Source organism: Watersipora subatra, chromosome 11, assembly GCF_963576615.1.
Source record: "Watersipora subatra chromosome 11, tzWatSuba1.1, whole genome shotgun sequence".
Lineage (NCBI taxonomy): Eukaryota > Metazoa > Bryozoa > Gymnolaemata > Cheilostomatida > Watersiporidae > Watersipora > Watersipora subatra.
This window is the reverse complement of record NC_088718.1, coordinates 12,544,636-12,570,856: the sequence shown is the minus strand read 5'-3', so window position 1 is coordinate 12,570,856 and position 26,221 is coordinate 12,544,636. Positions and strand designations below refer to the sequence as shown.

Below are 26,221 nucleotides of genomic sequence, written 5' to 3'. Positions count from 1 at the left end.
AGCCTGCAACCTTCGTACGAATCGGCGAGATCTTGAACGCTATGCGTTTAGCCAATGAGTGAACGAGTCGAATATTATCGAGCGCGAACAACCACGCCGTCGAAGTATGAGAGTACACACGACTCCTAATTTGCACAATATCAACGATTCGTTTGAGCCGGGAATATTCGTTACGCAATGGCAAAGTTTTAAGCTATGCGTTCGAAGTAACTCGATAGCTTTTCATAGCTAATGAGCGAGCTGGACGAATAACCGGCAGCGCGATTGACCGCTCTTTCAAATATTGAGAGAGCGAACGAATCCTAGTTTACATGGTACGCATGAATGTTTCGTTGCAGCGCGATTAACCGCTCTTTCAGATGTTGAGAGAGCAAACGAATCCTAATTTACACGTGTATATAGTAGACGTACTACGATTGTTTCGTTAGGAGTTGAAGCTACTCGCGCGGCGGTCGAACGCGAGCGTACTCGTTTGGAGGCTATTACACCATTTCTAAAGCATCGCTTTATTTGGTTCGACGTGAACATCTTTTTAACACACCTGTTCGCGTAAGTAAAAGCTTTCTATGTAGGGCTGTTTTCTTTCGAACTCGTAGATGAGAAGAACAAGCCAAAGAACGGCGCTTACTACTCACCTGTCTTTACACGCGTAGACATTAGATAGCCGGTAAACTAATAAGATCTACGATAGCGCGTCACTTTATGTCGAGAAAAAGTAACAAACTTCCTTTAAAAGAGATTTCTTCGGATTAAAAGTGAGAATATGTTATTTTTATGTTGAGATCGGACGCTGCAACAGTTTTCGTTATACACGAGTAGAGTACATCCTTCGACTACAAAAAGTGTCGCGCTTTAATTGATCACGCTTGCCAGAAGGGTTTTGACGCGGAAATGCAGCAGCAAAGTTATATATACTGTTACACACTACACGTACGTAGTACATAGTACATAGTACATAGTATATGTATATATATATAACGCATACGTAGTACATGTTCATGTACATGAACATGTACATGTACATGTACATGTAGATGAAGATAGCGCGAAGATCGCGATGAAGATAGCAAGATGTAAAAATAAATAAAAAGTCTACAGCACCCGGTATTCCCAGGCGGTCACCCATCCAAGTACTAACCGGGCTCGACGTTGCTTAGCTTCAGTGATCGGACGAGAACTGGCGTTTTCAACGTGATATGGCCGTAGACACTGATGCGCTCTTCGAGACACGCTATTAACGCAGAGTTATAATAATGCTCACCAAGCCGTGACTATATTGTCCAATGGGCGTTCGCTGATTATTGCCACGTTTCTCATTAGCGTCTGTTGAAGCTTACTAAATGTCTACAGCCATATCACGTTGAAAACGCCAGTTCTCGTCCGATCACTGAAGCTAAGCAACGTCGAGCCCGGTTAGTACTTGGATGGGTGACCGCCTGGGAATACCGGGTGCTGTAGACCTTTAGTTTTTATCAAAATTATACTAATTTAGAATTTTCAAGCTTCTTTAATTCACTCTATCTCTTGATATAGAATAAAAAATCATTTCCGCTTGAAAGTCTTTTAATTCGCTCTATCTCTTGATGTAAAATAAAAAATCATTTCCGCTTGAAAGTCTTTTAACTCGCTCTATCTCTTGATGTAAAATAAAAAATCATTTCCATTTAAAAGTCTTTTAATTCGCTCTATCTCTTGATGTAAAATAAAAAATCATTTCCGCTTGAAAGTCTTTTAATTCGCTCTATCTCTTGATGTAAAATAAAAAATCATTTCCATTTAAAAGTCTTTTAATTCGCTCTATCTCTTGATTTAAAACAAAAAATCATTTCCATTTAAAAGTCTTTTAATTCGCTCTATCTTTTGATATAAAATAAAAAATCATTTCCATTTAAAAGTCTTTTAATTCGCTCTATCTTTTGATATAAAATAAAAAATCATTTCCATTCAAAGGTTTTAGCCGAAACTGGATAATATGAATATTATTAGTACTTGATGCTATCCGGCTAGCTTCAATCTCCTCATCTTCACCAGCCATGCGCCGCTGCTACCCGTGTATTTTAAAGAGGATATAATTTCGATTCGTTTTCATTTTGCGCGGCGTAATAGCTCAAGAAACTCGCGTTAAGATTTCCTTTTAATTGCGCAACTCGTATGTCGGCGTTACGAGTTTACCTAAAAGCTAAAATAAATAACTAAACGAAACTCGACTCGGCCTTTCGCCGCAAAATACGCATTCTCGTAATGTAAACTCGAGCGATCGTCTTCGATCGTGATGAAACAAAACCGTACTCGCGGATGCGTAAAAGTCTAAAAGGTAAATTGTGTCAAAAAGTTTCGAAACGAATTACAAACCGGAACGTGGAATCTACGTTACGACGGCAACTAAGTTCGGTGATGAGCGCGGGCCAGCGCGTAGCTAAGGTTGCTCCATCAGTTTTTATCTTTGCGGAATTATCTCTAGCGAAAAGCCTACTTTCGCGTAAGGTCATTTCCACGCGATTATAATTATTTAAAAGGAAAATATTTACCGTAGTTTTCAAAATGCTGACGAAATAATCTAAAGCGCGTGAAGCGGCGGTAACGAGCCTGCAACCTTCGTACGAATCGGCGAGATCTTGAACGCTATGCGTTTAGCCAATGAGTGAACGAGTCGAATATTATCGAGCGCGAACAACCACGCCGTCGAAGTATGAGAGTACACACGACTCCTAATTTGCACAATATCAACGATTCGTTTGAGCCGGGAATATTCGTTACGCAATGGCAAAGTTTTAAGCTATGCGTTCGAAGTAACTCGATAGCTTTTCATAGCTAATGAGCGAGCTGGACGAATAACCGGCAGCGCGATTGACCGCTCTTTCAAATATTGAGAGAGCGAACGAATCCTAGTTTACATGGTACGCATGAATGTTTCGTTGCAGCGCGATTAACCGCTCTTTCAGATGTTAAGAGAGCAAACGAATCCTAATTTACACGTGTATATAGTAGACGTACTACGATTGTTTCGTTAGGAGTTGAAGCTACTCGCGCGGCGGTCGAACGCGAGCGTACTCGTTTGGAGGCTATTACACCATTTCTAAAGCATCGCTTTATTTGGTTCGACGTGAACATCTTTTTAACACACCTGTTCGCGTAAGTAAAAGCTTTCTATGTAGGGCTGTTTTCTTTCGAACTCGTAGATGAGAAGAACAAGCCAAAGAACGGCGCTTACTACTCACCTGTCTTTACACGCGTAGACATTAGATAGCCGGTAAACTAATAAGATCTACGATAGCGCGTCACTTTATGTCGAGAAAAAGTAACAAACTTCCTTTAAAAGAGATTTCTTCGGATTAAAAGTGAGAATATGTTATTTTTATGTTGAGATCGGACGCTGCAACAGTTTTCGTTATACACGAGTAGAGTACATCCTTCGACTACAAAAAGTGTCGCGCTTTAATTGATCACGCTTGCCAGAAGGGTTTTGACGCGGAAATGCAGCAGCAAAGTTATATATACTGTTACACACTACACGTACATAGTACATAGTACATAGTACATAGTATATGTATATATATATAACGCATACGTAGTACATGTTCATGTACATGAACATGAACATGTACATGTACATGTACATGTACATGTAGATGAAGATAGCGCGAAGATCGCGATGAAGATAGCAAGATGTAAAAATAAATAAAAAGTCTACAGCACCCGGTATTCCCAGGCGGTCACCCATCCAAGTACTAACCGGGCTCGACGTTGCTTAGCTTCAGTGATCGGACGAGAACTGGCGTTTTCAACGTGATATGGCCGTAGACACTGATGCGCTCTTCGAGACACGCTATTAACGCAGAGTTATAATAATGCTCACCAAGCCGTGACTATATTGTCCAATGGGCGTTCGCTGATTATTGCCACGTTTCTCATTAGCGTCTGTTGAAGCTTACTAAATGTCTACGGCCATATCACGTTGAAAACGCCAGTTCTCGTCCGATCACTGAAGCTAAGCAACGTCGAGCCCGGTTGGTACTTGGATGGGTGACCGCCTGGGAATACCGGGTGCTGTAGACCTTTAGTTTTTATCAAAATTATACTAATTTAGAATTTTCAAGCTTCTTTAATTCACTCTATCTCTTGATATAGAATAAAAAATCATTTCCGCTTGAAAGTCTTTTAATTCGCTCTATCTCTTGATGTAAAATAAAAAATCATTTCCATTTAAAAGTCTTTTAATTCGCTCTATCTCTTGATTTAAAACAAAAATCATTTCCATTTAAAAGTCTTTTAATTCGCTCTATCTTTTGATATAAAATAAAACATCATTTCCATTTAAAAGTCTTTTAATTCGCTCTATCTTTTGATATAAAATAAAAAATCATTTCCATTTAAAAGTCTTTTAATTCGCTCTATCTTTTGATATAAAATAAAAAATCATTTCCATTCAAAGGTTTTAGCCGAAACTGGATAATATGAATATTATTAGTACTTGATGCTATCCGGCTAGCTTCAATCTCCTCATCTTCACCAGCCATGCGCCGCTGCTACCCGTGTATTTTAAAGAGGATATAATTTCGATTCGTTTTCATTTTGCGCGGCGTAATAGCTCAAGAAACTCGCGTTAAGATTTCCTTTTAATTGCGCAACTCGTATGTCGGCGTTACGAGTTTACCTAAAAGCTAAAATAAATAACTAAACGAAACTCGACTCGGCCTTTCGCCGCAAAATACGCATTCTCGTAATGTAAACTCGAGCGATCGTCTTCGATCGTGATGAAACAAAACCGTACTCGCGGATGCGTAAAAGTCTAAAAGGTAAATTGTGTCAAAAAGTTTTGAAACGAATTACAAACCGGAACGTGGAATCTACGTTACGACGGCAACTAAGTTCGGTGATGAGCGCGGGCCAGCGCGTAGCTAAGGTTGCTCCATCAGTTTTTATCTTTGCGGAACTATCTCTAGCGAAAAGCCTACTTTCGCGTAAGGTCATTTCCACGCGATTATAATTATTTAAAAGGAAAATATTTACCGTAGTTTTCAAAATGCTGACGAAATAATCTAAAGCACGTGAAGCGGCGGTAACGAGCCTGCAACCTTCGTACGAATCGGCGAGATCTTGAACGCTATGCGTTTAGCCAATGAGTGAACGAGTCGAATATTATCGAGCGCGAACAACTACGCCGTCGAAGTATGAGAGTACACACGACTCCTAATTTGCACAATATCAACGATTCGTTTGAGCCGGGAATATTCGTTACGCAATGGCAAAGTTTTAAGCTATGCGTTCGAAGTAACTCGATAGCTTTTCATAGCTAATGAGCGAGCTGGACGAATAACCGGCAGCGCGATTGACCGCTCTTTCAAATATTGAGAGAGCGAACGAATCCTAGTTTACATGGTACGCATGAATGTTTCGTTGCAGCGCGATTAACCGCTCTTTCAGATGTTAAGAGAGCAAACGAATCCTAATTTACACGTGTATATAGTAGACATACTACGATTGTTTCGTTAGGAGTTGAAGCTACTCGCGCGGCGGTCGAACGCGAGCGTACTCGTTTGGAGGCTATTACACCATTTCTAAAGCATCGCTTTATTTGGTTCGACGTGAACATCTTTTTAACACACCTGTTCGCGTAAGTAAAAGCTTTCTATGTAGGGCTGTTTTCTTTCGAACTCGTAGATGAGAAGAACAAGCCAAAGAACGGCGCTTTCTACTCACCTGTCTTTACACGCGTAGACATTAGATAGCCGGTAAACTAATAAGATCTACGATAGCGCGTCACTTTATGTCGAGAAAAAGTAACAAACTTCCTTTAAAAGAGATTTCTTCGGATTAAAAGTGAGAATATGTTATTTTTATGTTGAGATCGGACGCTGCAACAGTTTTCGTTATACACGAGTAGAGTACATCCTTCGACTACAAAAAGTGTCGCGCTTTAATTGATCACGCTTGCCAGAAGGGTTTTGACGCGGAAATGCAGCAGCAAAGTTATATATACTGTTACACACTACACGTACGTAGTACATAGTACATAGTACATAGTATATGTATATATATATAACGCATACGTAGTACATGTTCATGTACATGTAGATGAAGATAGCGCGAAGATCGCGATGAAGATAGCAAGATGTAAAAATAAATAAAAAGTCTACAGCACCCGGTATTCCCAGGCGGTCACCCATCCAAGTACTAACCGGGCTCGACGTTGCTTAGCTTCAGTGATCGGACGAGAACTGGCGTTTTCAACGTGATATGGCCGTAGACACTGATGCGCTCTTCGAGACACGCTATTAACGCAGAGTTATAATAATGCTCACCAAGCCGTGACTATATTGTCCAATGGGCGTTCGCTGATTATTGCCACGTTTCTCATTAGCGTCTGTTGAAGCTTACTAAATGTCTACGGCCATATCACGTTGAAAACGCCAGTTCTCGTCCGATCACTGAAGCTAAGCAACGTCGAGCCCGGTTGGTACTTGGATGGGTGACCGCCTGGGAATACCGGGTGCTGTAGACCTTTAGTTTTTATCAAAATTATACTAATTTAGAATTTTCAAGCTTCTTTAATTCACTCTATCTCTTGATATAGAATAAAAAATCATTTCCGCTTGAAAGTCTTTTAATTCGCTCTATCTCTTGATGTAAAATAAAAAATCATTTCCGCTTGAAAGTCTTTTAATTCGCTCTATCTCTTGATGTAAAATAAAAAATCATTTCCATTTAAAAGTCTTTTAATTCGCTCTATCTCTTGATTTAAAACAAAAATCATTTCCATTTAAAAGTCTTTTAATTCGCTCTATCTTTTGATATAAAATAAAACATCATTTCCATTTAAAAGTCTTTTAATTCGCTCTATCTTTTGATATAAAATAAAAAATCATTTCCATTTAAAAGTCTTTTAATTCGCTCTATCTTTTGATATAAAATAAAAAATCATTTCCATTCAAAGGTTTTAGCCGAAACTGGATAATATGAATATTATTAGTACTTGATGCTATCCGGCTAGCTTCAATCTCCTCATCTTCACCAGCCATGCGCCGCTGCTACCCGTGTATTTTAAAGAGGATATAATTTCGATTCGTTTTCATTTTGCGCGGCGTAATAGCTCAAGAAACTCGCGTTAAGATTTCCTTTTAATTGCGCAACTCGTATGTCGGCGTTACGAGTTTACCTAAAAGCTAAAATAAATAACTAAACGAAACTCGACTCGGCCTTTCGCCGCAAAATACGCATTCTCGTAATGTAAACTCGAGCGATCGTCTTCGATCGTGATGAAACAAAACCGTACTCGCGGATGCGTAAAAGTCTAAAAGGTAAATTGTGTCAAAAAGTTTCGAAACGAATTACAAACCGGAACGTGGAATCTACGTTACGACGGCAACTAAGTTCGGTGATGAGCGCGGGCCAGCGCGTAGCTAAGGTTGCTCCATCAGTTTTTATCTTTGCGGAATTATCTCTAGCGAAAAGCCTACTTTCGCGTAAGGTCATTTCCACGCGATTATAATTATTTAAAAGGAAAATATTTACCGTAGTTTTCAAAATGCTGACGAAATAATCTAAAGCGCGTGAAGCGGCGGTAACGAGCCTGCAACCTTCGTACGAATCGGCGAGATCTTGAACGCTATGCGTTTAGCCAATGAGTGAACGAGTCGAATATTATCGAGCGCGAACAACCACGCCGTCGAAGTATGAGAGTACACACGACTCCTAATTTGCACAATATCAACGATTCGTTTGAGCCGGGAATATTCGTTACGCAATGGCAAAGTTTTAAGCTATGCGTTCGAAGTAACTCGATAGCTTTTCATAGCTAATGAGCGAGCTGGACGAATAACCGGCAGCGCGATTGACCGCTCTTTCAAATATTGAGAGAGCGAACGAATCCTAGTTTACATGGTACGCATGAATGTTTCGTTGCAGCGCGATTAACCGCTCTTTCAGATGTTAAGAGAGCAAACGAATCCTAATTTACACGTGTATATAGTAGACGTACTACGATTGTTTCGTTAGGAGTTGAAGCTACTCGCGCGGCGGTCGAACGCGAGCGTACTCGTTTGGAGGCTATTACACCATTTCTAAAGCATCGCTTTATTTGGTTCGACGTGAACATCTTTTTAACACACCTGTTCGCGTAAGTAAAAGCTTTCTATGTAGGGCTGTTTTCTTTCGAACTCGTAGATGAGAAGAACAAGCCAAAGAACGGCGCTTACTACTCACCTGTCTTTACACGCGTAGACATTAGATAGCCGGTAAACTAATAAGATCTACGATAGCGCGTCACTTTATGTCGAGAAAAAGTAACAAACTTCCTTTAAAAGAGATTTCTTCGGATTAAAAGTGAGAATATGTTATTTTTATGTTGAGATCGGACGCTGCAACAGTTTTCGTTATACACGAGTAGAGTACATCCTTCGACTACAAAAAGTGTCGCGCTTTAATTGATCACGCTTGCCAGAAGGGTTTTGACGCGGAAATGCAGCAGCAAAGTTATATATACTGTTACACACTACACGTACATAGTACATAGTACATAGTACATAGTATATGTATATATATATAACGCATACGTAGTACATGTTCATGTACATGAACATGAACATGTACATGTACATGTACATGTAGATGAAGATAGCGCGAAGATCGCGATGAAGATAGCAAGATGTAAAAATAAATAAAAAGTCTACAGCACCCGGTATTCCCAGGCGGTCACCCATCCAAGTACTAACCGGGCTCGACGTTGCTTAGCTTCAGTGATCGGACGAGAACTGGCGTTTTCAACGTGATATGGCCGTAGACACTGATGCGCTCTTCGAGACACGCTATTAACGCAGAGTTATAATAATGCTCACCAAGCCGTGACTATATTGTCCAATGGGCGTTCGCTGATTATTGCCACGTTTCTCATTAGCGTCTGTTGAAGCTTACTAAATGTCTACGGCCATATCACGTTGAAAACGCCAGTTCTCGTCCGATCACTGAAGCTAAGCAACGTCGAGCCCGGTTGGTACTTGGATGGGTGACCGCCTGGGAATACCGGGTGCTGTAGACCTTTAGTTTTTATCAAAATTATACTAATTTAGAATTTTCAAGCTTCTTTAATTCACTCTATCTCTTGATATAGAATAAAAAATCATTTCCGCTTGAAAGTCTTTTAATTCGCTCTATCTCTTGATGTAAAATAAAAAATCATTTCCGCTTGAAAGTCTTTTAATTCGCTCTATCTCTTGATGTAAAATAAAAAATCATTTCCATTTAAAAGTCTTTTAATTCGCTCTATCTCTTGATTTAAAACAAAAATCATTTCCATTTAAAAGTCTTTTAATTCGCTCTATCTTTTGATATAAAATAAAACATCATTTCCATTTAAAAGTCTTTTAATTCGCTCTATCTTTTGATATAAAATAAAAAATCATTTCCATTTAAAAGTCTTTTAATTCGCTCTATCTTTTGATATAAAATAAAAAATCATTTCCATTCAAAGGTTTTAGCCGAAACTGGATAATATGAATATTATTAGTACTTGATGCTATCCGGCTAGCTTCAATCTCCTCATCTTCACCAGCCATGCGCCGCTGCTACCCGTGTATTTTAAAGAGGATATAATTTCGATTCGTTTTCATTTTGCGCGGCGTAATAGCTCAAGAAACTCGCGTTAAGATTTCCTTTTAATTGCGCAACTCGTATGTCGGCGTTACGAGTTTACCTAAAAGCTAAAATAAATAACTAAACGAAACTCGACTCGGCCTTTCGCCGCAAAATACGCATTCTCGTAATGTAAACTCGAGCGATCGTCTTCGATCGTGATGAAACAAAACCGTACTCGCGGATGCGTAAAAGTCTAAAAGGTAAATTGTGTCAAAAAGTTTTGAAACGAATTACAAACCGGAACGTGGAATCTACGTTACGACGGCAACTAAGTTCGGTGATGAGCGCGGGCCAGCGCGTAGCTAAGGTTGCTCCATCAGTTTTTATCTTTGCGGAACTATCTCTAGCGAAAAGCCTACTTTCGCGTAAGGTCATTTCCACGCGATTATAATTATTTAAAAGGAAAATATTTACCGTAGTTTTCAAAATGCTGACGAAATAATCTAAAGCGCGTGAAGCGGCGGTAACGAGCCTGCAACCTTCGTACGAATCGGCGAGATCTTGAACGCTATGCGTTTAGCCAATGAGTGAACGAGTCGAATATTATCGAGCGCGAACAACTACGCCGTCGAAGTATGAGAGTACACACGACTCCTAATTTGCACAATATCAACGATTCGTTTGAGCCGGGAATATTCGTTACGCAATGGCAAAGTTTTAAGCTATGCGTTCGAAGTAACTCGATAGCTTTTCATAGCTAATGAGCGAGCTGGACGAATAACCGGCAGCGCGATTGACCGCTCTTTCAAATATTGAGAGAGCGAACGAATCCTAGTTTACATGGTACGCATGAATGTTTCGTTGCAGCGCGATTAACCGCTCTTTCAGATGTTAAGAGAGCAAACGAATCCTAATTTACACGTGTATATAGTAGACATACTACGATTGTTTCGTTAGGAGTTGAAGCTACTCGCGCGGCGGTCGAACGCGAGCGTACTCGTTTGGAGGCTATTACACCATTTCTAAAGCATCGCTTTATTTGGTTCGACGTGAACATCTTTTTAACACACCTGTTCGCGTAAGTAAAAGCTTTCTATGTAGGGCTGTTTTCTTTCGAACTCGTAGATGAGAAGAACAAGCCAAAGAACGGCGCTTTCTACTCACCTGTCTTTACACGCGTAGACATTAGATAGCCGGTAAACTAATAAGATCTACGATAGCGCGTCACTTTATGTCGAGAAAAAGTAACAAACTTCCTTTAAAAGAGATTTCTTCGGATTAAAAGTGAGAATATGTTATTTTTATGTTGAGATCGGACGCTGCAACAGTTTTCGTTATACACGAGTAGAGTACATCCTTCGACTACAAAAAGTGTCGCGCTTTAATTGATCACGCTTGCCAGAAGGGTTTTGACGCGGAAATGCAGCAGCAAAGTTATATATACTGTTACACACTACACGTACGTAGTACATAGTACATAGTACATAGTACATAGTATATGTATATATATATAACGCATACGTAGTACATGTTCATGTACATGTAGATGAAGATAGCGCGAAGATCGCGATGAAGATAGCAAGATGTAAAAATAAATAAAAAGTCTACAGCACCCGGTATTCCCAGGCGGTCACCCATCCAAGTACTAACCGGGCTCGACGTTGCTTAGCTTCAGTGATCGGACGAGAACTGGCGTTTTCAACGTGATATGGCCGTAGACACTGATGCGCTCTTCGAGACACGCTATTAACGCAGAGTTATAATAATGCTCACCAAGCCGTGACTATATTGTCCAATGGGCGTTCGCTGATTATTGCCACGTTTCTCATTAGCGTCTGTTGAAGCTTACTAAATGTCTACGGCCATATCACGTTGAAAACGCTAGTTCTCGTCCGATCACTGAAGCTAAGCAACGTCGAGCCCGGTTAGTACTTGGATGGGTGACCGCCTGGGAATACCGGGTGCTGTAGACCTTTAGTTTTTATCAAAATTATACTAATTTAGAATTTTCAAGCTTCTTTAATTCACTCTATCTCTTGATATAGAATAAAAAATCATTTCCGCTTGAAAGTCTTTTAATTCGCTCTATCTCTTGATGTAAAATAAAAAATCATTTCCGCTTGAAAGTCTTTTAATTCGCTCTATCTCTTGATGTAAAATAAAAAATCATTTCCATTTAAAAGTCTTTTAATTCGCTCTATCTCTTGATTTAAAACAAAAAATCATTTCCATTTAAAAGTCTTTTAATTCGCTCTATCTTTTGATATAAAATAAAAAATCATTTCCATTTAAAAGTCTTTTAATTCGCTCTATCTTTTGATATAAAATAAAAAATCATTTCCATTTAAAAGTCTTTTAATTCGCTCTATCTTTTGATATAAAATAAAAAATCATTTCCATTCAAAGGTTTTAGCCGAAACTGGATAATATGAATATTATTAGTACTTGATGCTATCCGGCTAGCTTCAATCTCCTCATCTTCACCAGCCATGCGCCGCTTCTACCCGTGTATTTTAAAGAGGATATAATTTCGATTCGTTTTCATTTTGCGCGGCGTAATAGCTCAAGAAACTCGCGTTAAGATTTCCTTTTAATTGCGCAACTCGTATGTCGGCGTTACGAGTTTACCTAAAAGCTAAAATAAATAACTAAACGAAACTCGACTCGGCCTTTCGCCGCAAAATACGCATTCTCGTAATGTAAACTCGAGCGATCATCTTCGATCGTGATGAAACAAAACCGTACTCGCGGATGCGTAAAAGTCTAAAAGGTAAATTGTGTCAAAAAGTTTCGAAACGAATTACAAACCGGAACGTGGAATCTACGTTACGACGGCAACTAAGTTCGGTGATGAGCGCGGGCCAGCGCGTAGCTAAGGTTGCTCCATCAGTTTTTATCTTTGCGGAACTATCTCTAGCGAAAAGCCTACTTTCGCGTAAGGTCATTTCCACGCGATTATAATTATTTAAAAGGAAAATATTTACCGTAGTTTTCAAAATGCTGACGAAATAATCTAAAGCGCGTGAAGCGGCGGTAACGAGCCTGCAACCTTCGTACGAATCGGCGAGATCTTGAACGCTATGCGTTTAGCCAATGAGTGAACGAGCCGAATATTATCGAGCGCGAACAACCACGCCGTCGAAGTATGAGAGTACACACGACTCCTAATTTGCACAATATCAACGATTCGTTTGAGCCGGGAATATTCGTTACGCAATGGCAAAGTTTTAAGCTATGCGTTCGAAGTAACTCGATAGCTTTTCATAGCTAATGAGCGAGCTGGACGAATAACCGGCAGCGCGATTGACCGCTCTTTCAAATATTGAGAGAGCGAACGAATCCTAGTTTACATGGTACGCATGAATGTTTCGTTGCAGCGCGATTAACCGCTCTTTCAGATGTTAAGAGAGCAAACGAATCCTAATTTACACGTGTATATAGTAGACATACTACGATTGTTTCGTTAGGAGTTGAAGCTACTCGCGCGGCGGTCGAACGCGAGCGTACTCGTTTGGAGGCTATTACACCATTTCTAAAGCATCGCTTTATTTGGTTCGACGTGAACATCTTTTTAACACACCTGTTCGCGTAAGTAAAAGCTTTCTATGTAGGGCTGTTTTCTTTCGAACTCGTAGATGAGAAGAACAAGCCAAAGAACGGCGCTTTCTACTCACCTGTCTTTACACGCGTAGACATTAGATAGCCGGTAAACTAATAAGATCTACGATAGCGCGTCACTTTATGTCGAGAAAAAGTAACAAACTTCCTTTAAAAGAGATTTCTTCGGATTAAAAGTGAGAATATGTTATTTTTATGTTGAGATCGGACGCTGCAACAGTTTTCGTTATACACGAGTAGAGTACATCCTTCGACTACAAAAAGTGTCGCGCTTTAATTGATCACGCTTGCCAGAAGGGTTTTGACGCGGAAATGCAGCAGCAAAGTTATATATACTGTTACACACTACACGTACGTAGTACATAGTACATAGTACATAGTATATGTATATATATATATATAACGCATACGTAGTACATGTTCATGTACATGTAGATGAAGATAGCGCGAAGATCGCGATGAAGATAGCAAGATGTAAAAATAAATAAAAAGTCTACAGCACCCGGTATTCCCAGGCGGTCACCCATCCAAGTACTAACCGGGCTCGACGTTGCTTAGCTTCAGTGATCGGACGAGAACTGGCGTTTTCAACGTGATATGGCCGTAGACACTGATGCGCTCTTCGAGACACGCTATTAACGCAGAGTTATAATAATGCTCACCAAGCCGTGACTATATTGTCCAATGGGCGTTCGCTGATTATTGCCACGTTTCTCATTAGCGTCTGTTGAAGCTTACTAAATGTCTACGGCCATATCACGTTGAAAACGCCAGTTCTCGTCCGATCACTGAAGCTAAGCAACGTCGAGCCCGGTTAGTACTTGGATGGGTGACCGCCTGGGAATACCGGGTGCTGTAGACCTTTAGTTTTTATCAAAATTATACTAATTTAGAATTTTCAAGCTTCTTTAATTCACTCTATCTCTTGATATAGAATAAAAAATCATTTCCGCTTGAAAGTCTTTTAATTCGCTCTATCTCTTGATGTAAAATAAAAAATCATTTCCGCTTGAAAGTCTTTTAATTCGCTCTATCTCTTGATGTAAAATAAAAAATCATTTCCATTTAAAAGTCTTTTAATTCGCTCTATCTCTTGATTTAAAACAAAAAATCATTTCCATTTAAAAGTCTTTTAATTCGCTCTATCTTTTGATATAAAATAAAAAATCATTTCCATTTAAAAGTCTTTTAATTCGCTCTATCTTTTGATATAAAATAAAAAATCATTTCCATTTAAAAGTCTTTTAATTCGCTCTATCTTTTGATATAAAATAAAAAATCATTTCCATTCAAAGGTTTTAGCCGAAACTGGATAATATGAATATTATTAGTACTTGATGCTATCCGGCTAGCTTCAATCTCCTCATCTTCACCAGCCATGCGCCGCTTCTACCCGTGTATTTTAAAGAGGATATAATTTCGATTCGTTTTCATTTTGCGCGGCGTAATAGCTCAAGAAACTCGCGTTAAGATTTCCTTTTAATTGCGCAACTCGTATGTCGGCGTTACGAGTTTACCTAAAAGCTAAAATAAATAACTAAACGAAACTCGACTCGGCCTTTCGCCGCAAAATACGCATTCTCGTAATGTAAACTCGAGCGATCATCTTCGATCGTGATGAAACAAAACCGTACTCGCGGATGCGTAAAAGTCTAAAAGGTAAATTGTGTCAAAAAGTTTTGAAACGAATTACAAACCGGAACGTGGAATCTACGTTACGACGGCAACTAAGTTCGGTGATGAGCGCGGGCCAGCGCGTAGCTAAGGTTGCTCCATCAGTTTTTATCTTTGCGGAATTATCTCTAGCGAAAAGCCTACTTTCGCGTAAGGTCATTTCCACGCGATTATAATTATTTAAAAGGAAAATATTTACCGTAGTTTTCAAAATGCTGACGAAATAATCTAAAGCGCGTGAAGCGGCGGTAACGAGCCTGCAACCTTCGTACGAATCGGCGAGATCTTGAACGCTATGCGTTTAGCCAATGAGTGAACGAGTCGAATATTATCGAGCGCGAACAACCACGCCGTCGAAGTATGAGAGTACACACGACTCCTAATTTGCACAATATCAACGATTCGTTTGAGCCGGGAATATTCGTTACGCAATGGCAAAGTTTTAAGCTATGCGTTCGAAGTAACTCGATAGCTTTTCATAGCTAATGAGCGAGCTGGACGAATAACCGGCAGCGCGATTGACCGCTCTTTCAAATATTGAGAGAGCGAACGAATCCTAGTTTACATGGTACGCATGAATGTTTCGTTGCAGCGCGATTAACCGCTCTTTCAGATGTTAAGAGAGCAAACGAATCCTAATTTACACGTGTATATAGTAGACGTACTACGATTGTTTCGTTAGGAGTTGAAGCTACTCGCGCGGCGGTCGAACGCGAGCGTACTCGTTTGGAGGCTATTACACCATTTCTAAAGCATCGCTTTATTTGGTTCGACGTGAACATCTTTTTAACACACCTGTTCGCGTAAGTAAAAGCTTTCTATGTAGGGCTGTTTTCTTTCGAACTCGTAGATGAGAAGAACAAGCCAAAGAACGGCGCTTACTACTCACCTGTCTTTACACGCGTAGACATTAGATAGCCGGTAAACTAATAAGATCTACGATAGCGCGTCACTTTATGTCGAGAAAAAGTAACAAACTTCCTTTAAAAGAGATTTCTTCGGATTAAAAGTGAGAATATGTTATTTTTATGTTGAGATCGGACGCTGCAACAGTTTTCGTTATACACGAGTAGAGTACATCCTTCGACTACAAAAAGTGTCGCGCTTTAATTGATCACGCTTGCCAGAAGGGTTTTGACGCGGAAATGCAGCAGCAAAGTTATATATACTGTTACACACTACACGTACGTAGTACATAGTACATAGTACATAGTACATAGTATATGTATATATATATAATGCATACGTAGTACATGTTCATGTACATGAACATGTACATGTACATGTACATGTAGATGAAGATAGCGCGAAGATCGCGATGAAGATAGCAAGATGTAAAAATAAATAAAAAGTCTACAGCACCCGGTATTCCCAGGCGGTCACCCATCCAAGTACTAACCGGGCTCGACGTTGCTTAGCTTCAGTGATCGGACGAGAACTGGCGTTTTCAACGTGATATGGCCGTAGACACTGATGCGCTCTTCGAGACACGCTATTAACGCAGAGTTATAATAATGCTCACCAAGCCGTGACTATATTGTCCAATGGGTGTTCGCTGATTATTGCCACGTTTCTCATTAGCGTCTGTTGAAGCTTACTAAATGTCTACGGCCATATCACGTTGAAAACGCCAGTTCTCGTCCGATCACTGAAGCTAAGCAACGTCGAGCCCGGTTAGTACTTGGATGGGTGACCGCCTGGGAATACCGGGTGCTGTAGACCTTTAGTTTTTATCAAAATTATACTAATTTAGAATTTTCAAGCTTCTTTAATTCACTCTATCTCTTGATATAGAATAAAAAATCATTTCCGCTTGAAAGTCTTTTAATTCGCTCTATCTCTTGATGTAAAATAAAAAATCATTTCCGCTTGAAAGTCTTTTAACTCGCTCTATCTCTTGATGTAAAATAAAAAATCATTTCCATTTAAAAGTCTTTTAATTCGCTCTATCTCTTGATTTAAAACAAAAAATCATTTCCATTTAAAAGTCTTTTAATTCGCTCTATCTTTTGATATAAAATAAAAAATCATTTCCATTTAAAAGTCTTTTAATTCGCTCTATCTTTTGATATAAAATAAAAAATCATTTCCATTTAAAAGTCTTTTAATTCGCTCTATCTTTTGATATAAAATAAAAAATCATTTCCATTCAAAGGTTTTAGCCGAAACTGGATAATATGAATATTATTAGTACTTGATGCTATCCGGCTAGCTTCAATCTCCTCATCTTCACCAGCCATGCGCCGCTGCTACCCGTGTATTTTAAAGAGGATATAATTTCGATTCGTTTTCATTTTGCGCGGCGTAATAGCTCAAGAAACTCGCGTTAAGATTTCCTTTTAATTGCGCAACTCGTATGTCGGCGTTACGAGTTTACCTAAAAGCTAAAATAAATAACTAAACGAAACTCGACTCGGCCTTTCGCCGCAAAATACGCATTCTCGTAATGTAAACTCGAGCGATCGTCTTCGATCGTGATGAAACAAAACCGTACTCGCGGATGCGTAAAAGTCTAAAAGGTAAATTGTGTCAAAAAGTTTCGAAACGAATTACAAACCGGAACGTGGAATCTACGTTACGACGGCAACTAAGTTCGGTGATGAGCGCGGGCCAGCGCGTAGCTAAGGTTGCTCCATCAGTTTTTATCTTTGCGGAATTATCTCTAGCGAAAAGCCTACTTTCGCGTAAGGTCATTTCCACGCGATTATAATTATTTAAAAGGAAAATATTTACCGTAGTTTTCAAAATGCTGACGAAATAATCTAAAGCGCGTGAAGCGGCGGTAACGAGCCTGCAACCTTCGTACGAATCGGCGAGATCTTGAACGCTATGCGTTTAGCCAATGAGTGAACGAGTCGAATATTATCGAGCGCGAACAACCACGCCGTCGAAGTATGAGAGTACACACGACTCCTAATTTGCACAATATCAACGATTCGTTTGAGCCGGGAATATTCGTTACGCAATGGCAAAGTTTTAAGCTATGCGTTCGAAGTAACTCGATAGCTTTTCATAGCTAATGAGCGAGCTGGACGAATAACCGGCAGCGCGATTGACCGCTCTTTCAAATATTGAGAGAGCGAACGAATCCTAGTTTACATGGTACGCATGAATGTTTCGTTGCAGCGCGATTAACCGCTCTTTCAGATGTTAAGAGAGCAAACGAATCCTAATTTACACGTGTATATAGTAGACGTACTACGATTGTTTCGTTAGGAGTTGAAGCTACTCGCGCGGCGGTCGAACGCGAGCGTACTCGTTTGGAGGCTATTACACCATTTCTAAAGCATCGCTTTATTTGGTTCGACGTGAACATCTTTTTAACACACCTGTTCGCGTAAGTAAAAGCTTTCTATGTAGGGCTGTTTTCTTTCGAACTCGTAGATGAGAAGAACAAGCCAAAGAACGGCGCTTACTACTCACCTGTCTTTACACGCGTAGACATTAGATAGCCGGTAAACTAATAAGATCTACGATAGCGCGTCACTTTATGTCGAGAAAAAGTAACAAACTTCCTTTAAAAGAGATTTCTTCGGATTAAAAGTGAGAATATGTTATTTTTATGTTGAGATCGGACGCTGCAACAGTTTTCGTTATACACGAGTAGAGTACATCCTTCGACTACAAAAAGTGTCGCGCTTTAATTGATCACGCTTGCCAGAAGGGTTTTGACGCGGAAATGCAGCAGCAAAGTTATATATACTGTTACACACTACACGTACATAGTACATAGTACATAGTACATAGTATATGTATATATATATAACGCATACGTAGTACATGTTCATGTACATGAACATGTACATGTACATGTACATGTACATGTACATGTAGATGAAGATAGCGCGAAGATCGCGATGAAGATAGCAAGATGTAAAAATAAATAAAAAGTCTACAGCACCCGGTATTCCCAGGCGGTCACCCATCCAAGTACTAACCGGGCTCGACGTTGCTTAGCTTCAGTGATCGGACGAGAACTGGCGTTTTCAACGTGATATGGCCGTAGACACTGATGCGCTCTTCGAGACACGCTATTAACGCAGAGTTATAATAATGCTCACCAAGCCGTGACTATATTGTCCAATGGGCGTTCGCTGATTATTGCCATGTTTCTCATTAGCGTCTGTTGAAGCTTACTAAATGTCTACGGCCATATCACGTTGAAAACGCCAGTTCTCGTCCGATCACTGAAGCTAAGCAACGTCGAGCCCGGTTAGTACTTGGATGGGTGACCGCCTGGGAATACCGGGTGCTGTAGACCTTTAGTTTTTATCAAAATTATACTAATTTAGAATTTTCAAGCTTCTTTAATTCACTCTATCTCTTGATATAGAATAAAAAATCATTTCCGCTTGAAAGTCTTTTAATTCGCTCTATCTCTTGATGTAAAATAAAAAATCATTTCCGCTTGAAAGTCTTTTAACTCGCTCTATCTCTTGATGTAAAATAAAAAATCATTTCCATTTAAAAGTCTTTTAATTCGCTCTATCTCTTGATTTAAAACAAAAAATCATTTCCATTTAAAAGTCTTTTAATTCGCTCTATCTTTTGATATAAAATAAAAAATCATTTCCATTCAAAGGTTTTAGCCGAAACTGGATAATATGAATATTATTAGTACTTGATGCTATCCGGCTAGCTTCAATCTCCTCATCTTCACCAGCCATGCGCCGCTGCTACCCGTGTATTTTAAAGAGGATATAATTTCGATTCGTTTTCATTTTGCGCGGCGTAATAGCTCAAGAAACTCGCGTTAAGATTTCCTTTTAATTGCGCAACTCGTATGTCGGCGTTACGAGTTTACCTAAAAGCTAAAATAAATAACTAAACGAAACTCGACTCGGCCTTTCGCCGCAAAATACGCATTCTCGTAATGTAAACTCGAGCGATCGTCTTCGATCGTGATGAAACAAAACCGTACTCGCGGATGCGTAAAAGTCTAAAAGGTAAATTGTGTCAAAAAGTTTCGAAACGAATTACAAACCGGAACGTGGAATCTACGTTACGACGGCAACTAAGTTCGGTGATGAGCGCGGGCCAGCGCGTAGCTAAGGTTGCTCCATCAGTTTTTATCTTTGCGGAATTATCTCTAGCGAAAAGCCTACTTTCGCGTAAGGTCATTTCCACGCGATTATAATTATTTAAAAGGAAAATATTTACCGTAGTTTTCAAAATGCTGACGAAATAATCTAAAGCGCGTGAAGCGGCGGTAACGAGCCTGCAACCTTCGTACGAATCGGCGAGATCTTGAACGCTATGCGTTTAGCCAATGAGTGAACGAGTCGAATATTATCGAGCGCGAACAACCACGCCGTCGAAGTATGAGAGTACACACGACTCCTAATTTGCACAATATCAACGATTCGTTTGAGCCGGGAATATTCGTTACGCAATGGCAAAGTTTTAAGCTATGCGTTCGAAGTAACTCGATAGCTTTTCATAGCTAATGAGCGAGCTGGACGAATAACCGGCAGCGCGATTGACCGCTCTTTCAAATATTGAGAGAGCGAACGAATCCTAGTTTACATGGTACGCATGAATGTTTCGTTGCAGCGCGATTAACCGCTCTTTCAGATGTTAAGAGAGCAAACGAATCCTAATTTACACGTGTATATAGTAGACGTACTACGATTGTTTCGTTAGGAGTTGAAGCTACTCGCGCGGCGGTCGAACGCGAGCGTACTCGTTTGGAGGCTATTACACCATTTCTAAAGCATCGCTTTATTTGGTTCGACGTGAACATCTTTTTAACACACCTGTTCGCGTAAGTAAAAGCTTTCTATGTAGGGCTGTTTTCTTTCGAACTCGTAGATGAGAAGAACAAGCCAAAGAACGGCGCTTACTACTCACCTGTCTTTACACGCGTAGACATTAGATAGCCGGTAAACTAATAAGATCTACGATAGCGCGTCACTTTATGTCGAGAAAAAGTAACAAACTTCCTTTAAAAGAGATTTCTTTGGATTAAAAGTGAGAATATGTTATTTTTATGTTGAGATCGGACGCTGCAACAGTTTTCGTTATACACGAGTAGAGTACATCCTTCGACTACAAAAAGTGTCGCGCTTTAATTGATCACGCTTGCCAGAAGGGTTTTGACACGGAAATGCAGCAGCAAAGTTATATATACTGTTACACACTACACGTACGTAGTACATAGTACATAGTACATAGTACATAGTACATAGTATATGTATATATATATAACGCATACGTAGTACATGTTCATGTACATGAACATGTACATGTACATGTACATGTACATGTACATGTACATGTACATGTAGATGAAGATAGCGCGAAGATCGCGATGAAGATAGCAAGATGTAAAAATAAATAAAAAGTCTACAGCACCCGGTATTCCCAGGCGGTCACCCATCCAAGTACTAACCGGGCTCGACGTTGCTTAGCTTCAGTGATCGGACGAGAACTGGCGTTTTCAACGTGATATGGCCGTAGACACTGATGCGCTCTTCGAGACACGCTATTAACGCAGAGTTATAATAATGCTCACCAAGCCGTGACTATATTGTCCAATGGGCGTTCGCTGATTATTGCCACGTTTCTCATTAGCGTCTGTTGAAGCTTACTAAATGTCTACGGCCATATCACGTTGAAAACGCCAGTTCTCGTCCGATCACTGAAGCTAAGCAACGTCGAGCCCGGTTAGTACTTGGATGGGTGACCGCCTGGGAATACCGGGTGCTGTAGACCTTTAGTTTTTATCAAAATTATACTAATTTAGAATTTTCAAGCTTCTTTAATTCACTCTATCTCTTGATATAGAATAAAAAATCATTTCCGCTTGAAAGTCTTTTAATTCGCTCTATCTCTTGATGTAAAATAAAAAATCATTTCCGCTTGAAAGTCTTTTAATTCGCTCTATCTCTTGATGTAAAATAAAAAATCATTTCCATTTAAAAGTCTTTTAATTCGCTCTATCTCTTGATTTAAAACAAAAAATCATTTCCATTTAAAAGTCTTTTAATTCGCTCTATCTTTTGATATAAAATAAAAAATCATTTCCATTTAAAAGTCTTTTAATTCGCTCTATCTTTTGATATAAAATAAAAAATCATTTCCATTTAAAAGTCTTTTAATTCGCTCTATCTTTTGATATAAAATAAAAAATCATTTCCATTCAAAGGTTTTAGCCGAAACTGGATAATATGAATATTATTAGTACTTGATGCTATCCGGCTAGCTTCAATCTCCTCATCTTCACCAGCCATGCGCCGCTGCTACCCGTGTATTTTAAAGAGGATATAATTTCGATTCGTTTTCATTTTGCGCGGCGTAATAGCTCAAGAAACTCGCGTTAAGATTTCCTTTTAATTGCGCAACTCGTATGTCGGCGTTACGAGTTTACCTAAAAGCTAAAATAAATAACTAAACGAAACTCGACTCGGCCTTTCGCCGCAAAATACGCATTCTCGTAATGTAAACTCGAGCGATCGTCTTCGATCGTGATGAAACAAAACCGTACTCGCGGATGCGTAAAAGTCTAAAAGGTAAATTGTGTCAAAAAGTTTTGAAACGAATTACAAACCGGAACGTGTAATCTACGTTACAACGGCAACTAAGTTCGGTGATGAGCGCGGGCCAGCGCGTAGCTAAGGTTGCTCCATCAGTTTTTATCTTTGCGGAATTATCTCTAGCGAAAAGCCTACTTTCGCGTAAGGTCATTTCCACGCGATTATAATTATTTAAAAGGAAAATATTTACCGTAGTTTTCAAAATGCTGACGAAATAATCTAAAGCGCGTGAAGCGGCGGTAACGAGCCTGCAACCTTCGTACGAATCGGCGAGATCGTGAACGCTATGCGTTTAGCCAATGAGTGAACGAGTCGAATATTATCGAGCGCGAACAACCACGCCGTCGAAGTATGAGAGTACACACGACTCCTAATTTGCACAATATCAACGATTCGTTTGAGCCGGGAATATTCGTTACGCAATGGCAAAGTTTTAAGCTATGCGTTCGAAGTAACTCGATAGCTTTTCATAGCTAATGAGCGAGCTGGACGAATAACCGGCAGCGCGATTGACCGCTCTTTCAAATATTGAGAGAGCGAACGAATCCTAGTTTACATGGTACGCATGAATGTTTCGTTGCAGCGCGATTAACCGCTCTTTCAGATGTTAAGAGAGCAAACGAATCCTAATTTACACGTGTATATAGTAGACGTACTACGATTGTTTCGTTAGGAGTTGAAGCTACTCGCGCGGCGGTCGAACGCGAGCGTACTCGTTTGGAGGCTATTACACCATTTCTAAAGCATCGCTTTATTTGGTTCGACGTGAACATCTTTTTAACACACCTGTTCGCGTAAGTAAAAGCTTTCTATGTAGGGCTGTTTTCTTTCGAACTCGTAGATGAGAAGAACAAGCCAAAGAACGGCGCTTACTACTCACCTGTCTTTACACGCGTAGACATTAGATAGCCGGTAAACTAATAAGATCTACGATAGCGCGTCACTTTATGTCGAGAAAAAGTAACAAACTTCCTTTAAAAGAGATTTCTTCGGATTAAAAGTGAGAATATGTTATTTTTATGTTGAGATCGGACGCTGCAACAGTTTTCGTTATACACGAGTAGAGTACATCCTTCGACTACAAAAAGTGTCGCGCTTTAATTGATCACGCTTGCCAGAAGGGTTTTGACGCGGAAATGCAGCAGCAAAGTTATATATACTGTTACACACTACACGTACGTAGTACATAGTACATAGTACATAGTACATAGTATATGTATATATATATAACGCATACGTAGTACATGTTCATGTACATGAACATGTACATGTACATGTACATGTACATGTAGATGAAGATAGCGCGAAGATCGCGATGAAGATAGCAAGATGTAAAAATAAATAAAAAGTCTACAGCACCCGGTATTCCCAGGCGGTCACCCATCCAAGTACTAACCGGGCTCGACGTTGCTTAGCTTCAGTGATCGGACGAGAACTGGCGTTTTCAACGTGATATGGCCGTAGACACTGATGCGCTCTTCGAGACACGCTATTAACGCAGAGTTATAATAATGCTCACCAAGCCGTGACTATATTGTCCAATGGGCGTTCGCTGATTATTGCCACGTTTCTCATTAGCGTCTGTTGAAGCTTACTAAATGTCTACGGCCATATCACGTTGAAAACGCCAGTTCTCGTCCGATCACTGAAGCTAAGCAACGTCGAGCCCGGTTAGTACTTGGATGGGTGACCGCCTGGGAATACCGGGTGCTGTAGACCTTTAGTTTTTATCAAAATTATACTAATTTAGAATTTTCAAGCTTCTTTAATTCACTCTATCTCTTGATATAGAATAAAAAATCATTTCCGCTTGAAAGTCTTTTAATTCGCTCTATCTCTTGATGTAAAATAAAAAATCATTTCCGCTTGAAAGTCTTTTAATTCGCTCTATCTCTTGATGTAAAATAAAAAATCATTTCCATTTAAAAGTCTTTTAATTCGCTCTATCTCTTGATTTAAAACAAAAAATCATTTCCATTTAAAAGTCTTTTAATTCGCTCTATCTTTTGATATAAAATAAAAAATCATTTCCATTTAAAAGTCTTTTAATTCGCTCTATCTTTTGATATAAAATAAAAAATCATTTCCATTTAAAAGTCTTTTAATTCGCTCTATCTTTTGATATAAAATAAAAAATCATTTCCATTCAAAGGTTTTAGCCGAAACTGGATAATATGAATATTATTAGTACTTGATGCTATCCGGCTAGCTTCAATCTCCTCATCTTCACCAGCCATGCGCCGCTGCTACCCGTGTATTTTAAAGAGGATATAATTTCGATTCGTTTTCATTTTGCGCGGCGTAATAGCTCAAGAAACTCGCGTTAAGATTTCCTTTTAATTGCGCAACTCGTATGTCGGCGTTACGAGTTTACCTAAAAGCTAAAATAAATAACTAAACGAAACTCGACTCGGCCTTTCGCCGCAAAATACGCATTCTCGTAATGTAAACTCGAGCGATCGTCTTCGATCGTGATGAAACAAAACCGTACTCGCGGATGCGTAAAAGTCTAAAAGGTAAATTGTGTCAAAAGGTTTTGAAACGAATTACAAACCGGAACGTGGAATCTACGTTACGACGGCAACTAAGTTCGGTGATGAGCGCGGGCCAGCGCCTAGCTAAGGTTGCTCCATCAGTTTTTATCTTTGCGGAATTATCTCTAGCGAAAAGCCTACTTTCGCGTAAAGTCATTTCCACGCGATTATAATTATTTAAAAGGAAAATATTTACCGTAGTTTTCAAAATGCTGACGAAATAATCTAAAGCGCGTGAAGCGGCGGTAACGAGCCTGCAACCTTCGTACGAATCGGCGAGATCTTGAACGCTATGCGTTTAGCCAATGAGTGAACGAGTCGAATATTATCGAGCGCGAACAACCACGCCGTCGAAGTATGAGAGTACACACGACTCCTAATTTGCACAATATCAACGATTCGTTTGAGCCGGGAATATTCGTTACGCAATGGCAAAGTTTTAAGCTATGCGTTCGAAGTAACTCGATAGCTTTTCATAGCTAATGAGCGAGCTGGACGAATAACCGGCAGCGCGATTGACCGCTCTTTCAAATATTGAGAGAGCGAACGAATCCTAGTTTACATGGTACGCATGAATGTTTCGTTGCAGCGCGATTAACCGCTCTTTCAGATGTTAAGAGAGCAAACGAATCCTAATTTACACGTGTATATAGTAGACGTACTACGATTGTTTCGTTAGGAGTTGAAGCTACTCGCGCGGCGGTCGAACGCGAGCGTACTCGTTTGGAGGCTATTACACCATTTCTAAAGCATCGCTTTATTTGGTTCGACGTGAACATCTTTTTAACACACCTGTTCGCGTAAGTAAAAGCTTTCTATGTAGGGCTGTTTTCTTTCGAACTCGTAGATGAGAAGAACAAGCCAAAGAACGGCGCTTACTACTCACCTGTCTTTACACGCGTAGACATTAGATAGCCGGTAAACTAATAAGATCTACGATAGCGCGTCACTTTATGTCGAGAAAAAGTAACAAACTTCCTTTAAAAGAGATTTCTTTGGATTAAAAGTGAGAATATGTTATTTTTATGTTGAGATCGGACGCTGCAACAGTTTTCGTTATACACGAGTAGAGTACATCCTTCGACTACAAAAAGTGTCGCGCTTTAATTGATCACGCTTGCCAGAAGGGTTTTGACACGGAAATGCAGCAGCAAAGTTATATATACTGTTACACACTACACGTACGTAGTACATAGTACATAGTACATAGTACATAGTACATAGTATATGTATATATATATAACGCATACGTAGTACATGTTCATGTACATGAACATGTACATGTACATG

At 39.7% G+C, this 26,221-nt stretch overlaps 20 non-coding genes across 20 annotated transcripts; 10 read left to right on the top strand and 10 right to left on the bottom strand.

Annotated features, from left to right (window-relative positions):
- Positions 1-1,089: 1,089 nt before the first annotated feature.
- On the bottom strand, positions 1,090-1,208 carry LOC137409693 (5S ribosomal RNA). Its single transcript, XR_010980901.1, has one exon. It is a non-coding gene; the product is annotated as a 5S ribosomal RNA (ribosomal RNA).
- Positions 1,209-1,342: 134 nt separating this feature from the next.
- Positions 1,343-1,461, top strand: LOC137409517 (5S ribosomal RNA). The gene has a single exon (XR_010980732.1). It is a non-coding gene; the product is annotated as a 5S ribosomal RNA (ribosomal RNA).
- Positions 1,462-3,684: 2,223 nt separating this feature from the next.
- Positions 3,685-3,803, bottom strand: LOC137409692 (5S ribosomal RNA). The gene has a single exon (XR_010980900.1). It is a non-coding gene; the product is annotated as a 5S ribosomal RNA (ribosomal RNA).
- A 134-nt stretch (positions 3,804-3,937) lies between these two features.
- LOC137409119 (5S ribosomal RNA) lies at positions 3,938-4,056 on the top strand. The gene has a single exon (XR_010980361.1). It is a non-coding gene; the product is annotated as a 5S ribosomal RNA (ribosomal RNA).
- A 2,074-nt stretch (positions 4,057-6,130) lies between these two features.
- On the bottom strand, positions 6,131-6,249 carry LOC137409691 (5S ribosomal RNA). Its single transcript, XR_010980899.1, has one exon. It is a non-coding gene; the product is annotated as a 5S ribosomal RNA (ribosomal RNA).
- Positions 6,250-6,383: 134 nt separating this feature from the next.
- On the top strand, positions 6,384-6,502 carry LOC137409118 (5S ribosomal RNA). Its single transcript, XR_010980360.1, has one exon. It is a non-coding gene; the product is annotated as a 5S ribosomal RNA (ribosomal RNA).
- A 2,160-nt stretch (positions 6,503-8,662) lies between these two features.
- On the bottom strand, positions 8,663-8,781 carry LOC137409690 (5S ribosomal RNA). Its single transcript, XR_010980898.1, has one exon. It is a non-coding gene; the product is annotated as a 5S ribosomal RNA (ribosomal RNA).
- A 134-nt stretch (positions 8,782-8,915) lies between these two features.
- Positions 8,916-9,034, top strand: LOC137409117 (5S ribosomal RNA). The gene has a single exon (XR_010980359.1). It is a non-coding gene; the product is annotated as a 5S ribosomal RNA (ribosomal RNA).
- Positions 9,035-11,171: 2,137 nt separating this feature from the next.
- LOC137409689 (5S ribosomal RNA) lies at positions 11,172-11,290 on the bottom strand. Its single transcript, XR_010980897.1, has one exon. It is a non-coding gene; the product is annotated as a 5S ribosomal RNA (ribosomal RNA).
- A 134-nt stretch (positions 11,291-11,424) lies between these two features.
- LOC137409096 (5S ribosomal RNA) lies at positions 11,425-11,543 on the top strand. Its single transcript, XR_010980340.1, has one exon. It is a non-coding gene; the product is annotated as a 5S ribosomal RNA (ribosomal RNA).
- A 2,135-nt stretch (positions 11,544-13,678) lies between these two features.
- On the bottom strand, positions 13,679-13,797 carry LOC137409688 (5S ribosomal RNA). Its single transcript, XR_010980896.1, has one exon. It is a non-coding gene; the product is annotated as a 5S ribosomal RNA (ribosomal RNA).
- Positions 13,798-13,931: 134 nt separating this feature from the next.
- On the top strand, positions 13,932-14,050 carry LOC137409327 (5S ribosomal RNA). Its single transcript, XR_010980553.1, has one exon. It is a non-coding gene; the product is annotated as a 5S ribosomal RNA (ribosomal RNA).
- Positions 14,051-16,212: 2,162 nt separating this feature from the next.
- LOC137409687 (5S ribosomal RNA) lies at positions 16,213-16,331 on the bottom strand. The gene has a single exon (XR_010980895.1). It is a non-coding gene; the product is annotated as a 5S ribosomal RNA (ribosomal RNA).
- A 134-nt stretch (positions 16,332-16,465) lies between these two features.
- LOC137409326 (5S ribosomal RNA) lies at positions 16,466-16,584 on the top strand. The gene has a single exon (XR_010980552.1). It is a non-coding gene; the product is annotated as a 5S ribosomal RNA (ribosomal RNA).
- Positions 16,585-18,751: 2,167 nt separating this feature from the next.
- Positions 18,752-18,870, bottom strand: LOC137409686 (5S ribosomal RNA). Its single transcript, XR_010980894.1, has one exon. It is a non-coding gene; the product is annotated as a 5S ribosomal RNA (ribosomal RNA).
- Positions 18,871-19,004: 134 nt separating this feature from the next.
- LOC137409324 (5S ribosomal RNA) lies at positions 19,005-19,123 on the top strand. Its single transcript, XR_010980550.1, has one exon. It is a non-coding gene; the product is annotated as a 5S ribosomal RNA (ribosomal RNA).
- A 2,081-nt stretch (positions 19,124-21,204) lies between these two features.
- On the bottom strand, positions 21,205-21,323 carry LOC137409685 (5S ribosomal RNA). Its single transcript, XR_010980893.1, has one exon. It is a non-coding gene; the product is annotated as a 5S ribosomal RNA (ribosomal RNA).
- A 134-nt stretch (positions 21,324-21,457) lies between these two features.
- Positions 21,458-21,576, top strand: LOC137409323 (5S ribosomal RNA). The gene has a single exon (XR_010980549.1). It is a non-coding gene; the product is annotated as a 5S ribosomal RNA (ribosomal RNA).
- A 2,168-nt stretch (positions 21,577-23,744) lies between these two features.
- On the bottom strand, positions 23,745-23,863 carry LOC137409683 (5S ribosomal RNA). The gene has a single exon (XR_010980891.1). It is a non-coding gene; the product is annotated as a 5S ribosomal RNA (ribosomal RNA).
- A 134-nt stretch (positions 23,864-23,997) lies between these two features.
- LOC137409322 (5S ribosomal RNA) lies at positions 23,998-24,116 on the top strand. Its single transcript, XR_010980548.1, has one exon. It is a non-coding gene; the product is annotated as a 5S ribosomal RNA (ribosomal RNA).
- The last annotated feature ends 2,105 nt before the right edge of the window (positions 24,117-26,221 follow it).